At 44.4% G+C, this 12,943-nt stretch overlaps 1 protein-coding gene across 3 annotated transcripts in view; it reads left to right on the top strand.

The window, feature by feature from the left end:
• Window positions 1-9,514: 9,514 nt before the first annotated feature.
• The window catches only part of RCAN3 (RCAN family member 3), a 37,354-nt gene continuing 33,925 nt past the window's right edge, over window positions 9,515-12,943 (top strand). The window contains exon 1 of one of the 3 annotated variants that reach the window (XM_066270094.1): window positions 9,515-9,783. The gene's annotated coding sequence lies outside the window, so the exon portion shown is untranslated. Of the gene's footprint in view, window positions 9,836-12,943 lie in introns of all 3 variants that reach the window. The other 2 variants (XM_066270090.1, XM_066270092.1) reach the window with 2 other exon arrangements.

Raw genomic sequence — 12,943 nt, 5'->3', positions numbered from 1 at the left:
TAATCCCTTTCAATGTGACATTCCCATCTGCTTTTTTGAGATTCCCAGGGATGGTTTCTAGTGTACTGTGTGCTCTGCAGTATCTCTTGGGCTTTCTATTCTTTCTCATCTGCAGTCGCCTCTGCTCTAGCAGCCCCTTTGAAACCAGCACTCAGTGAGGTCAGCTGCCCCCTGCTGGTGACCTCTAACTGATACTCCCACCCTGTGGTCCTAGAGAGGCAATAGCCCTGACCATGAGCCTCCCCCTCCAAAGCATGGAACAGACCCTCCATAGCCTCTGAAAATGGCTTCTTGGACTCCCACCAGCAAAAACAACCCCAGGAGCCTTTCACAAGCAAGCGTCTCACCTGGCTCCAGATAGGCTTCCACCCCATGGGGCCAGTAACCCATCCCCTTTCTCCTCCACCAGGTTTCTCCAAGCACACGCAAGTCCAGACATGACTGACCCCATGGAGCCAGAAAGAACAAGTCTTTTCTCAAGAACTTGACTTACATCTGCTTCCTCAAAAAATCCCAACTCAGTGGTGGCCCTCCTGGAACTGAGGCAACTCAAGCCTCCACCCAGAAGTCAGAAAATATTTCAAATGGTAGATTTTTCCAGCTTCAGAAGTCTTATTAAGGCCTTCTCCAAGTACCCCCTTATACTAGGAGAAGATGATATTAATCAAGCCCTCCAGACAACTGGCAGCATCAAGGTGAATGCTGGTAGCATTTGAAACCCACACAAATAGCCACACATTTCACACAACCAGACACTGTGATCTCTGGTTTGATCACTTAGGTGGGTTTTAAATGTCATCCAGATCTTTGCATATCAGCATCCTCTCTGCAGAGATCTGGGTCCCAACTCCATGGGGTCCCTCCTCCTACCACTCTTTCTTAACAGCTTCATTGACATAATTCAAGTACCGTACATTTCACTCATCTCAAGTGTACAGTTTAATGGTTTTTGGTATATTCATGGATATGTGCAACCATCACCATCACAGTCAACTTAAAACATTTTCATCACCTCATTACCTTTGGTAATGCTGCTACCTAGTTGAAGGAAGACCCTAGACCTAACAAACAGAAGCACAGAGCACGACACCGGGACAGAGCCCAACATTGGGGCTAAGAGTGCAACCTTCAGAAAAAACACAACCCCTCCATGCCTCAGTTTCCTTATAGGTACAATTGGGGTAATACTGCCTCCCTTATAGGATGTCATAAGGATGGATTATAGAACAATGCCTGGTACATAGTAAAGTCTCAATAATGTGAGCTACTGACATTTTTTTTTCTTTAAGCCAGGGAGCAGTATAAGAGGCACAGAGTCATGAGGCTGAAGTGAAGATTTTAGCTTCCTGTATTTTATTTGGGTCTTGAGGCTCTGCTTGTGGTCACCCTAGAGCAGGAGGAGGATTACTATTCCAAAGACTTGTGTCTCATTTACAAGATTACAAGTTTCACCTTATCTCCAAGTTTGTGGGTACCTTTTTAAAGACACCCTTGCAGACGGTCTCTGAGGTTACAAAGCTAGTCTTAGTCATACGGTGGGACAAAGTCTTTCAGTTGCCAAGGTGTGCAAGTGCTATGGTCTGAATGTTTGTGTTCCCTGCCTCCCAAATCCGTATGTTGAAACCCTAATCGCTACATAATGGATATTAGGAGGTGGGGCCTTTGGGAGGTAATTAGGACATGAGAGTGGAGCCTTCATGAATGGCATTAGTGCCCTCATAAGGAAACTCCCAAGAGCTAGCTAGCTCTGCACCATGTACCAATACAGTAGAAAAGAGCAGTAAACCAGGCAGTGGGCCCTCACCAGAACCTGATCCTGCGGGTTCCATGACCTCGGACTTCCAGCCTCCAGAGCTGAGAAATTTCTGTTGTTGATAAGCCACATGTTTATGGTATTTTGTTATAGAAGCCTGAACTGAATAAGACAGCCAGTCATTAGGCTGTATTCTCTCCTTCTAGGGGATGGCTTTGGGATGCTGTGGCTGGAACTCTGCCAACCACCTTTCTGCTTTGCCAGCTGCTCCCATGACGAGCCTGTGAGGGCGACTCTGAGGCTGGGGGCAGCTCCTTCCTATTTCCTGTTCCTACGCAAGCACCTCAGCCACACTTCGTCACCCTAGTCTAACAGCAGCTGAGTCTAGCTTTACAGTTCTTCCCAGCTCTTGCACAATCAGCTTCATGCCCCCCACCCCGAGATATCAACATCCTCTCCGCAGAATCTGGGTCCCAACTCCATGGGGTCCCTCCTCCTACCGCTCTTTCTCAACAGCTTCATTGACATAATTCACGTACCGTCCATTTCACTCATCTCAAGTGTACAGTTTAATGGTTTTTGGTATATTCACGGATATGTGCAGCCATCACCATCACAGTCAACTTAAAACATTTTCATCACCTCAGAAGGAAACCCTGAAAAGTAATTAAGTATTGGCAAGGATGTGGGGAGACCGGAATCCTTGACTACTGCTAGTGGGAATGTCCAATGATACAGCCACTATGGAAAAACGAGTGATTTCTTAAAAAAAAATTTTTTTTTAATTTTTTTCTCTTTATTTATTCACTTTAGAGGGGGGGGAGAGAGAGAGAGACAGAGAGAGAGACAGAGAGAAGGGGGGAGGAGCAGGAAGCATCAACTCCCATATGTGCCTTGACCAGGCAAGTGCAGGGTTTCGAACCGGCGACCTCAGCGTTCCAGGTCGACGCTTTATCCACTGCTCCACCACAGGTCAGGCCTCAAAAAAAAATTTTTTTTTAAAGAATTGTTCCCACATGATCCAGACATGCCACTTCTGGGTATAACCAAAAGAATTGAAAGCAAAGATGCAAACAGATTTTGCACACCCATGTTCATTGCAGCACTACTCACAATAGCCCAAGGAGGGGAGAAACTCAAATGTCTATCAACAGATGAATGGATGCACAAATGTGGCATTTACACAATGGAATATCATTCAGCCTGAAAAGGAAGGAAATTCTGACATAGGCTGCAACACGGGTGATCCCTAAGGATATTATGCTGAGTGAGAAGAGCCAGACAGAAGAGGACAAACACTGTATAATTCCACTTTTATGGGGCACTTAGTCAGATTCATAGAGACAGCAGGTAGAATGATGGTTGCCAGGGGCTGGGGGTGGGGTGGGGTGGGGCAGGATAGGTGGGAGAATAGGGAGGTTTGGTTTATTGGGTCCCAAGTTTCAATTTGGCAAGATGAGAAAAGTTTTGGAGATGGATGATGCTGATGGTTGCACATCAACACAAAGGTACTTAATGCCACTAAACTGTACACTTGAAAATGGTTAAAATGGTAACTTTTAGGTATATTCTACCACAACTTTTACAAAACCCCTGCACCCTTTAGCTATCACCTCCCTACACCCCCATCCCACCCTCCTAGTCTCTGGCAACTACTAATCTGGTTTTTGTCTCTATCGAGTTCCCTATTTCAGATTTTCATATGGACGGACTCATATGATAATGGACTTGTGTGTGTGGCTTCATTCACCTCACATAATGTTTTCACAGTTCATGCAAGTTGTAGCATGTATCTATACTTCATTCATTTTTATGGCTGAGTATCCTCTTATCTTTTAAGTTTTAATAATTGCAACCTCTTCCCCTGGTTTCTTTCCTCCTGGGAATGGTACCTGCTTTCTGCACTTACTACTCCATAACCCCTGAAAGGTCCTTTTACCTGTTCAGTTACTAGTTAATAACTTTATACATATCTAGATAACAATTCCTTCTATTAAATTCTTCCTGGGCCCTGGCTGGTGGCTCAGTGGATAGAGCATCAGCCTGACATATGGATGTCCCAGGTTTGAGTCCTGGTCAGGGCACACAGGAGAAGCAGACGGTTGCCACCCCCTTCTCTCCCGACTTCTCTCCCGCAGCCAGTGGCTCGCTTGGTTTGAGCACGGCCCCAGGTGCTGAGGATAACTCAGTTGGAGCACAACAGCCTCAGGCAATAAAAATAGCTCAGTACTCAAGCATCAGCCCCTGATAGAGTTGCCAGATGGATCCCAGTAGGGGTGCTTGCAGGATTCTGCCACACTATCTTTCTTCCTCTCATAAATAAAAATAAATAAAAATAAATAGATAAATAAATTCTTCCTATTTACATCACTGGTGTGATTCCTGTTTCCTGTTCTACCCCTAACTGATAGTCAAGAAAAATAAAAATAATTTGAATATATGAGCTGTGCTTGCAGCGGCCCATTTTCAATGTTCCATTTTCTTCTCAGCTCTCTCTGCACCCCTTCATTTCTGAGTATGATCATTTGGCTCTTATTCTCCTCAACTCACCAACAGTTCAAATTAATCAGGAAATAAGAAATCCTCCTAACAAATTCAAGTATTATACTATTTAAAGAGCATCTCCTTCCAGGCTGGGTAGTATTCCATTATTTGGATACACCATAGTTTAAACAAATCATGCTTAAACATTCTTCTTTTGATGGATACTTGGGACATTTCCAGTTTGGGGATATTATAGATAAAGAGCATTCTTTTTTCTTTTTTTGTGTGTGTATTTTTCCAAAGTTAGAAGAGGGGAGGCAGACAGACTCTCACATGCGCCCGACCGGGATCCACCTGGCATGCCCACAAGGGGGCGATGCTCTGCCCATCTGGGGCATTGCTCTGTTGTGGCTGGAGCCATTCTAGCACCTGATGCAGAGGCCACAGAGCCATCCTCAGCGCCCGGGCAAAATTTGCTCCAATGGAGCCTTGAGTGTGGGAGGGGAAGAGAGAGATAAAGAGGAAGGAGAGGGGGAGGGGTGGAGAAGCAGATGGGGGCTTCTCCTGTGTGCCCTGGCCAGAAATTGAACTCGGGACTTCCACATGCTGGGCCAATGCTTTACCACTAAGCTAAGTGGAAGAGCATTCTTGTACAAACTTTTTTCTTTCTTTGGTGGACATTTGCTTATACCCTTGAGTATATACCTTGGAGTAGAATTTCTGGGTCATAGGGGAGGTGTACATTTAGTTTGATAAACTGGCAGTTTCCAAAAATAGTCATCTCCTTTTACGTTCCACCAGCAACGCATGCCTGTGAGATGGAGATCTTTGATCGCCTCCATTACTTCCCTAGCATAAACCTAATACAGACATGTTAAAGTACTGACTTTAAATCTACTCAAATAAGAACAAAATCTGAAATGAAATCGCCTGTCTGGAAATTCTCCTGAAAGGCAAGAGACGAGCTACTCAAGATGGGTAGCATCATCTGACAGCTTCTACTTGAGTTTTCCAGGACAGGAAAACACTTATCAGCCTTGGCACAGCTTCCAAGTAGAGCCACAAGGGATCAATTTCTCTCTCTCTCTTTTTTTCTCTGCCTGAAACTCAACCCTCACAATGAGGAGGAGGAGGAGGAAGAGGAGGAGAGATGAAGAGTTAGAAATGTGAAACTGTGTAAAGTTCATTCATAACAAGCATTTATTACACACATTGTGTGCCCGGTACCTCGCTGGACACAATGGTCAAGAGGAAAGAGGTGGAAGATTCCGTTCTTGTTCTTGAGCTCCTCATAACCTAGCTGATAGATGTATAAGATGGAAACTCTTGCTTTGCCCACTGTGTAAAGATTGACGCTGTTTTGGATTCTGTCCGTTGCCCTTACTGTGTTCAACTCCACCTGCTCTCCCTGGATCATCTCATCTGAGCCCACGGTTTCAACGACCCACCACGCCTCCCTCCCAAATCACTACGCCTGCGCTGAGTTCACTCTTAGGCTTCAGACCTAGGTTTTCCAGCTCCTTTCATCCTCAGCTCCTCTCTGATGGTCATAACTTACATATATAATTCATCAGTGAACTTTGTTAACTTTGCCCTTATAATATAGCCAGGATCATACTATTATTTTTCACCACTTCCTCCCCTAGAACCCTTGTCCAAGCCACTATCATCTCCGGTTGGCATTATTACTCTAGCTCTACCAAACCGGTTTGCTATCTTACTGCTGTTGCCCGCTCTTGATCATTTCCCTTTTTTTTTTTTTTAGTAATAGAAACCTGAATTACTTTTGATGAATATAACTATCAGAACTCCAGCAGGAGGTTAATCTGAGGGGAGCTTGGTAAAGGTTATTTACAAATGTGTGGGCATGGTTGAGGGAAACAAGACATGATGGTTTGATACCCTGTGCTTCCAACAGTAGGAGCCATTACCACCTGTAGGCCAAGAGAAGGGAGACGCTATCAGAACTAGGAGAGAGACCTGTATGAAGAGCATCACTTGACAGAAGCCTCAGTAGATGTATGTAGCCTACCTGCAGTGACCCAGAAGGGAAGGGGGCCTGTGAAATAATATCCTTACTTCATCTTCCTCCAACCTCTGATCTCCTCCCAATGTCTTCTGTTGGATAAATTCAGCTGTAAGTCAGAGGCACCCGTTGAAGCCTTCCATGCAGGTCAGCTTCCTGAAGCACAAACCAGGAAGGAAAAGGGTGGAGAGTAGATCTGAGGGGACCACAGAAAATAACTCACACCGGAAGCCACCTCTCCCCAGTTCTCAGTCCATGAGATTTGAGAGCTGCTGACCTCACCCCAGCTCCACAGGGAAGCACATGAGCCAGGCCTGGGCTCTGAGAATATTCCGTACCCCTTCTCCAGAGAGTGGTATAATGATATGCAGGTAACCAAGTTAGACCAAGAAGAAGCAGTTGTAGGGCTCTTGTTGACAACATCGAGAGAAATAAAAACCCTCTTTCTGCTGGTAAGGATGTGATTGGAAGTTGTGAGCAGCCATGCTGTCATCTCATTGGGCAAAGCAGCCTGGAGAATGAAAAGTCAGCAAAAAGAAAACAGTCAGGAAATGGAGAACAAGGACTCCATCCTGATGTCACAGCTTAAGCCTTTGAATCCAGCCATGCCTGAAGTCCATGACTTTTTTGTTACATGAGTCAATGAATTTTACTGTTGCTTAACACAGTTTGAGTGGTACATTGCATGAAAAAAAAAAGACTCTTTAAGAATATTTAATACCCCAAAGACCAACACAAAGGTATACTTATATGTCCCAATATGCTGTTATTTCTATGGAATGCCCTTTTTTATATCCTCCACCTAGAAAACTCATATTCTAATAGCCTCATAATTGCAAAGCATTCCCTTAATTTTCTAGACAGACTTGCTCACTTCTTTTTCTGCTTTGTCAGCACTCTGCAAATGTCTCTATGAGTGTATGTATAAAATTGTATCATAATTAGCTGTTTACTTGTCTACCCTAGCAGTGAGCCCGTGAAGGGACAGATTTGTGTGGGCCTCACCTTTGCAAGCCCAGAGCCCCAGCACAGGGCCTAATATCTCAGGGAAACTCTGAGTTAAGGCTACCTCAGACTTTTTATTTGGGGACTTCTCAGAGCCATTTTTGTGTTAATGTGTATTATGGATCCCCAATCAGGGGTACAGAATGCTGCAGTTTCCAAACTCATTTGACCTAAAAAATCTATTTTTGCCGAAGTTGCTGTTAGAGGAATTTAGAGAAGAAAAATTACTGTACTTCTTAGTGTGACCTTAACAAAAGAAGTGGCTCAAAATTTTTGTTAAGTAAATGAAAGAGAACTCGTTTAGGTCAAGGTGGGGAGCAGGGGCAGCCAAGCTGGAAGCAGCAGAAATAATAGAAACAATGAGCAGGAAGCAGGAGGGGGAGATTCTTGGACATAACTCTCTGATGGCACAGGCTCAGTTGTGAAAGTGATTGGGAATAGAATCCAACTCTGTTTCCTTAATTTAAATCTAACAGAGATTAGATGTATTCTACACACTTTAGTCCTTCCTCCTCTCACCATGATCCAGGTGCTGAGTGCCTGACAACACCGCCTCTTTGATTTTGACCTTCAATTTGCCTCACTTTGACTCTGAAGGGGCTCATGGATGGGTGATAGGAGCCAATTTTCCTCCAATGGCACATTCTTTTTCTGGGGGGCAGGGAGGGAGATGAGAAATATCAGCTCATAGCTGTGTCACTTTGGTTGTTCATTGTTTACTTCTCATATGTACCTTGACCAGGGAGCTCAGGCTGAGCCAGTGATCCCTTGCTCAAGCTAGCAACCTTTGGGCCCAAGCCAGGGACCTTTGAGCTCAAGCCAGATACCATGTTCAAGCTGGTGACCTTGGGGTTTCAAACCTGGGACCTCAGTGTCCCAGATTGATGCTCTACTCACTATGCCACCACCAGCCAGGCTCCAACTGCACATTCTTAAAACAAATTCTTTTCTCGTTCTGTGCTTCTGTTTTCTCTCTGTGAACTTAAGAGAAGAGATACAGGCTCCCTCCTAAGCTTAGTCCGAATGTCTTGTAAAATAATAATATTTACCAAATAAAGCCCCAGTCCTACCACTAGTTGTAACTTTGGACAACTTGGAACAGCTTAGACCCTTGCTCTACTTGTGAAATAAGCATAATTATGCCCCACTGTCTCCCGGGGCTTCTGAGAGAATCAAGCAAGACTGCGTGGAAAGTGTTTTGTAAATGAGGGAAAAAAGATCTAGCCCTATCAGGGTGGCTCAGTGGATAAAACATCAATCCTGGCCCAAGGTCAAGGGTTGGATCCCTGGTTATGTAAGAGAAGTAATCCATGAGTGCACAACTAAACAGAACAACTAAATGGAACAGCAAGTTGATGCTTCTCTCCTTCTCTCTCCCTACCCCTTCTTCTTCTCTCTCTCTCTCAAATCAATGGGGAAAAAAATTTTAATCAAAAATGTAAACATTATTTTTTGTTGATTGATTTTAGAGAGATAAGGGTAGGGAGAGAAAGAAAGAAACATCGATTTGTTGTTCCTCTTCTTCATGCACTCATTGGTTGATTCTCTAGTATATGCCCTGACCCAGAATCCAACCCTCAACCTATCCATAGGACGCTCCAGGGTAATTTTATTAACATCGTACATAGGGTGAAGAGGAGTGTGGTGGAGGAGCAGGTGGAGGGGCGGCGACAGTATCCCAGTGTGGTTAAGAGCCCAGGATAAGGAGTTGCACACCCAAGTGCTACCTATAGCTCAGCTACCTACTAGCAATCTCTTGTCAAGCTTTTAAGCACGTGAAAGGCCTCCTCATCATAAAATGAGGATAATAAAATACGGTTCACTGCTTACCGAGAGGTTAAATGAGGTAAAGCTCGCAAAGTACGCGGCGCATTGTACCTAGTAACCGGCCCTCAGTAAATGCTCATCATATCCCTACTATTCCTCTGACTAACATAAGGGCTAAGCAGGAAAAGCAGATAAACTATTTCTGGTCCCGGTGTAACACGAGAAGGTCGCTAAAGGTCCTACGGTCGTGAGTACCTAACGCCCCCACCCCAGAGTGACAAACCAAACCCACAACCGCCCAGAACGAGAAAATCAGCTGTGCGAGCCAAGTGCGCGCGCGCCCAGACCGCGCCCCGCCCCCACGGCCGCGCGCCAGGGGCGGGACCGCTTCCTGACGGCGTCTGGTTCCCGCGCACCCCTCCGGGCCGCTGACCCCGGGCGCCTGCGCCACGCGCGCTCCGCTGGAGGAGGAGGCGGGGCAGGGCGGGAGCGCGCGGTGCTGGGTGCGCGCGCGCGCGTTAGGCGATCAGCTTGGCTCTGACGCCGCTCGCTCCCGGGCCCAGGCGGTGGCTCCCGCTGGCGTCGAGGGCGTGGCGGTGAGGCTGCGGCGCACTCCTGCCCCGACTGCCGGGTCGCGCGTCTACCCAGGCCGGGCTCCTCGTGGCGCCACGACTCAGCGCAGCCCCGTCGGGCCCCCCGGCCTCCGCCCTGGCTGCCTGCCTACCTTCTGCAGCGGCCAAGCGCGCAGGTGAGTTCTCCCCTTCGCTGCGTGGGGCGGGCCCGTGGCATCTCCGAGCAAGGTATGCAGTCATCACCCGGGAGGGCGGTGAGCACGGGGTGCGGAAAGTGAAGCAAAAAAAAAAAAAAAAAAAAAAAAAAGGTGAAAGAAAAAGAAGAAACAGTCCGCAGATACCCGGGAGGGGTGGGCGCTCTGGTCCCCCAGACCGTCGAGACCCTGCCGCGTCCTTGCCTCCAGGTCCAGCCCCCTTTGCGTCCAGCGTCTCCTCAGGCAGCTCTGGGTGGTGTCTTGGAAAACAAAACCAAGAAAATTGTCCTCTCCCCTCCACCAGCAGTTTCTCTCAACTGTTTGACTTTTTGAAAAGCTGACAGGCCCAACCTGCTCCTGAAAGCAAGCCAGGTGCAGTCGGTAAAACGGAGGAGACGAGAAGTTGGAAGCCCTTCTTTCTCGCTTCTCCTCCCCCGTCTCGCACGGATAACCATCGTATTCCTAATTCGCCAACTTCTTGAAACTTATCTGCTTCCATCTGCTGCCTGGACCCGTAGAGCAACGGTGCTGTTTTCAGGTTTGCTCGTTCCAGCTTCCGTGCAAAATCTGATCATCTCCTTCAAGGATTAGGAGTCTCGTGTAGGGAGCAGTTCATATCTGTGTTTCAGGTACAGACTAGGATTAAAATGATATTTTAGGGTAGTGCTCAGAGCCCAAAATATTGATCCCCCCCTTACTGAAAATTAGCACACTGCATGTATTCTAACTTTTTGTAGAACTCTGCATTTGGTAAGAGAAGCAACTGACTTATTTGTAGCTGTGATTACGCATGATTTTAAAGAATTTATTTAAGACGATTTCATTAGCTCTGGTTCTGTATATTAAATTATAAAAACACAGTGTTGTGACTGAGGATACAGATGTTTGCGTGTCACGTAAATTTGTACTTTTCGGTGAGGATTTTATAATGGTACTCTAGAAGTGCACTTTTGATGCAGGAAGACAATGAAAGGCCTGAAAACAGCCCCTTTTTTAGCCATGCCACCTGGTTTACATTTTACCAGATGGGCAAACCTTTTATTTCTTAATTTGGGAAGAGATTTCAGTGCTTTTAGGGAAAACAAGATTTTTCCCGCTTTTGAATTGTAATACTATATTTGTAAAGCTTTTAAATATGTAAATGTTAAGTGTTACAGATGAGAACAAATTTTGCATGGCGCTGGAGCAGCGATTTTCAACTTTTTTCATTTCATGGCATACATAAACTAATTACTAGAATTTTGCAGCACACCAAAAAAATATATCTTTTGCTGAGCTGGCAAAAAGAAATAGGTATAATTCTGATTCATTCACACCATACAGCTATTGTGTTGGCTATTGTCATTTTTTTAATTTGACAATCTAAGGGAAAAGAAGTCAGTGCCCCAGACTAAGTAATCAGGTATTGCATGTTTTAAAAAATTGTGGAAAAAAAAAATTGTGACATACTGGTTGAAAATCACCATGACAAAGGATTGCTGGTTGAATTCAAGACTTAAGCCAAACATCATGAAAAATAGTGGGTTTTGGAAATCCATTAAGCTGAAGCCTGTGAAATAATGGAAACTCTAAAGTTCAATATCATTTGTTATTTAAACCCAAAAAAACCACAGAAGGTGGAGGTCAGACAGTGGATCTCCATTTTTCTCTTAGAATGTAGTTAGAATGAGGGAAAATGAATTATATGCAGTGGAACAAGTAGCATCAGTCTTTTATATCTCTGCTTCAGTTATTCTTTAAAATCTATTCTTTTCCTGTGTTCTGACAGTTGATTTGTGTTTGTTTTTGTTCTCTCTCACGCGACAAGTACCACCATTCCCGGCAAAGCACTGAACCTCAGTGATTCTAACAAGACCAGTTTGAGATTATGTATGAAAAGAGGGCTTATAGGTAATTGAAACATACAAAATTTTAAAAAAATCTAGTTTCTCCTGTTTTACTTTACAGTTGTACTAATTTTATTTTTACTACAGCTATTAAAATGTAGTAAAATTCTGCCTACTGTATAAATGGGAAATGAGTAGGGAATAAAATAGAAGGTATAGAATTGTACGATAGCCATTCAGAATCCCACACTGACAATCCTGAGGTGTTTCTTTTTAAAAGAAATTTAGTCTAAATTTATAATTTAGAAGTTTTTAAAAGGAATTTAGTAGCTCAGCAGCATCTGGGAATATGTGCCTTATGTTATATGTGAGAGAACAAACAAAACAAAAGCCAAGTGGCTTTCCCAAGGTTATTCAGCAGAACACTGTAGAGCTGGAAATGGCATACTTGTTTGCTTCCAGTATTGTTCAGTAACATTTTGAACACATCAAAAAATAAGTGCCGCTAGCCTGTGGTATTCTAAATGGTCATCAAGTTGAGAAGCATATCATTTTCAAAAATTACTTAAAAAAAAAAGCGTGGAGTAGGAGGAATTCTCATTTTCTGGTTGGAACTTAAAATGCAACAGTCAAATCCTTGTGCTTGACATTTTGGCTTGATGGATTACTTTTGTCACAAGGCTTGTGTTAGCAGAGCAAATGGTCATGCTCCTTGGAGTTTTCCACTCATTTGATGTTTCCATTGAAGAAACAATTTGCCAGAAGCCAGCCACATCTCCAGTTGCGCTGGAGATGATGCTAAAGCCTGATTAGCACAGACTTTTGCTTACAGAAGCTGGAGGGTATTGGTTCAGCGCTTTCTGTTCAACCAGTTCATACTCCCCTGGGTTAGTAAACTGAGAGACTGTTGAGTCTTGCAGTAGTTGGAGTTGGGGCAGAGTTAGCGACAACTCCAGTAATAACAGCGCAGAAACAGTATACGTTTCTAATTTTTTTCTTCCCTTTAATAAAACCAACTTTTTAAGCACCAGCTGAATTACTTTATATTTTCTTTATACATGTGCTAGGATTGTCATCTCCACCGGCTGACTTTGATCACATCTCTTGCTATTAAAATCTAACTGCATTTATAATGTCAAAAAAATATGAAATGGTTGACAATGTTGACGTAAGCTCTATCCAAAAATAATCTCATGGCTTGCCTTTAGCAAGGGAACCATCATCTGAACGATAATGTCTCTAATACTGTGTGTACTGAATTACAACATAAAAGTTTGTGAGGCCTATTTCAGCTAATTCCCTGATGTTACATCTGT

This window comes from Saccopteryx bilineata, chromosome 3 (assembly GCF_036850765.1).
Source record: "Saccopteryx bilineata isolate mSacBil1 chromosome 3, mSacBil1_pri_phased_curated, whole genome shotgun sequence".
Taxonomy (NCBI): Eukaryota; Metazoa; Chordata; class Mammalia; order Chiroptera; family Emballonuridae; genus Saccopteryx; species Saccopteryx bilineata.
The sequence above is the reverse complement of the archived record's forward strand: the minus strand, read 5'-3'. Positions and strand labels throughout refer to the sequence as shown.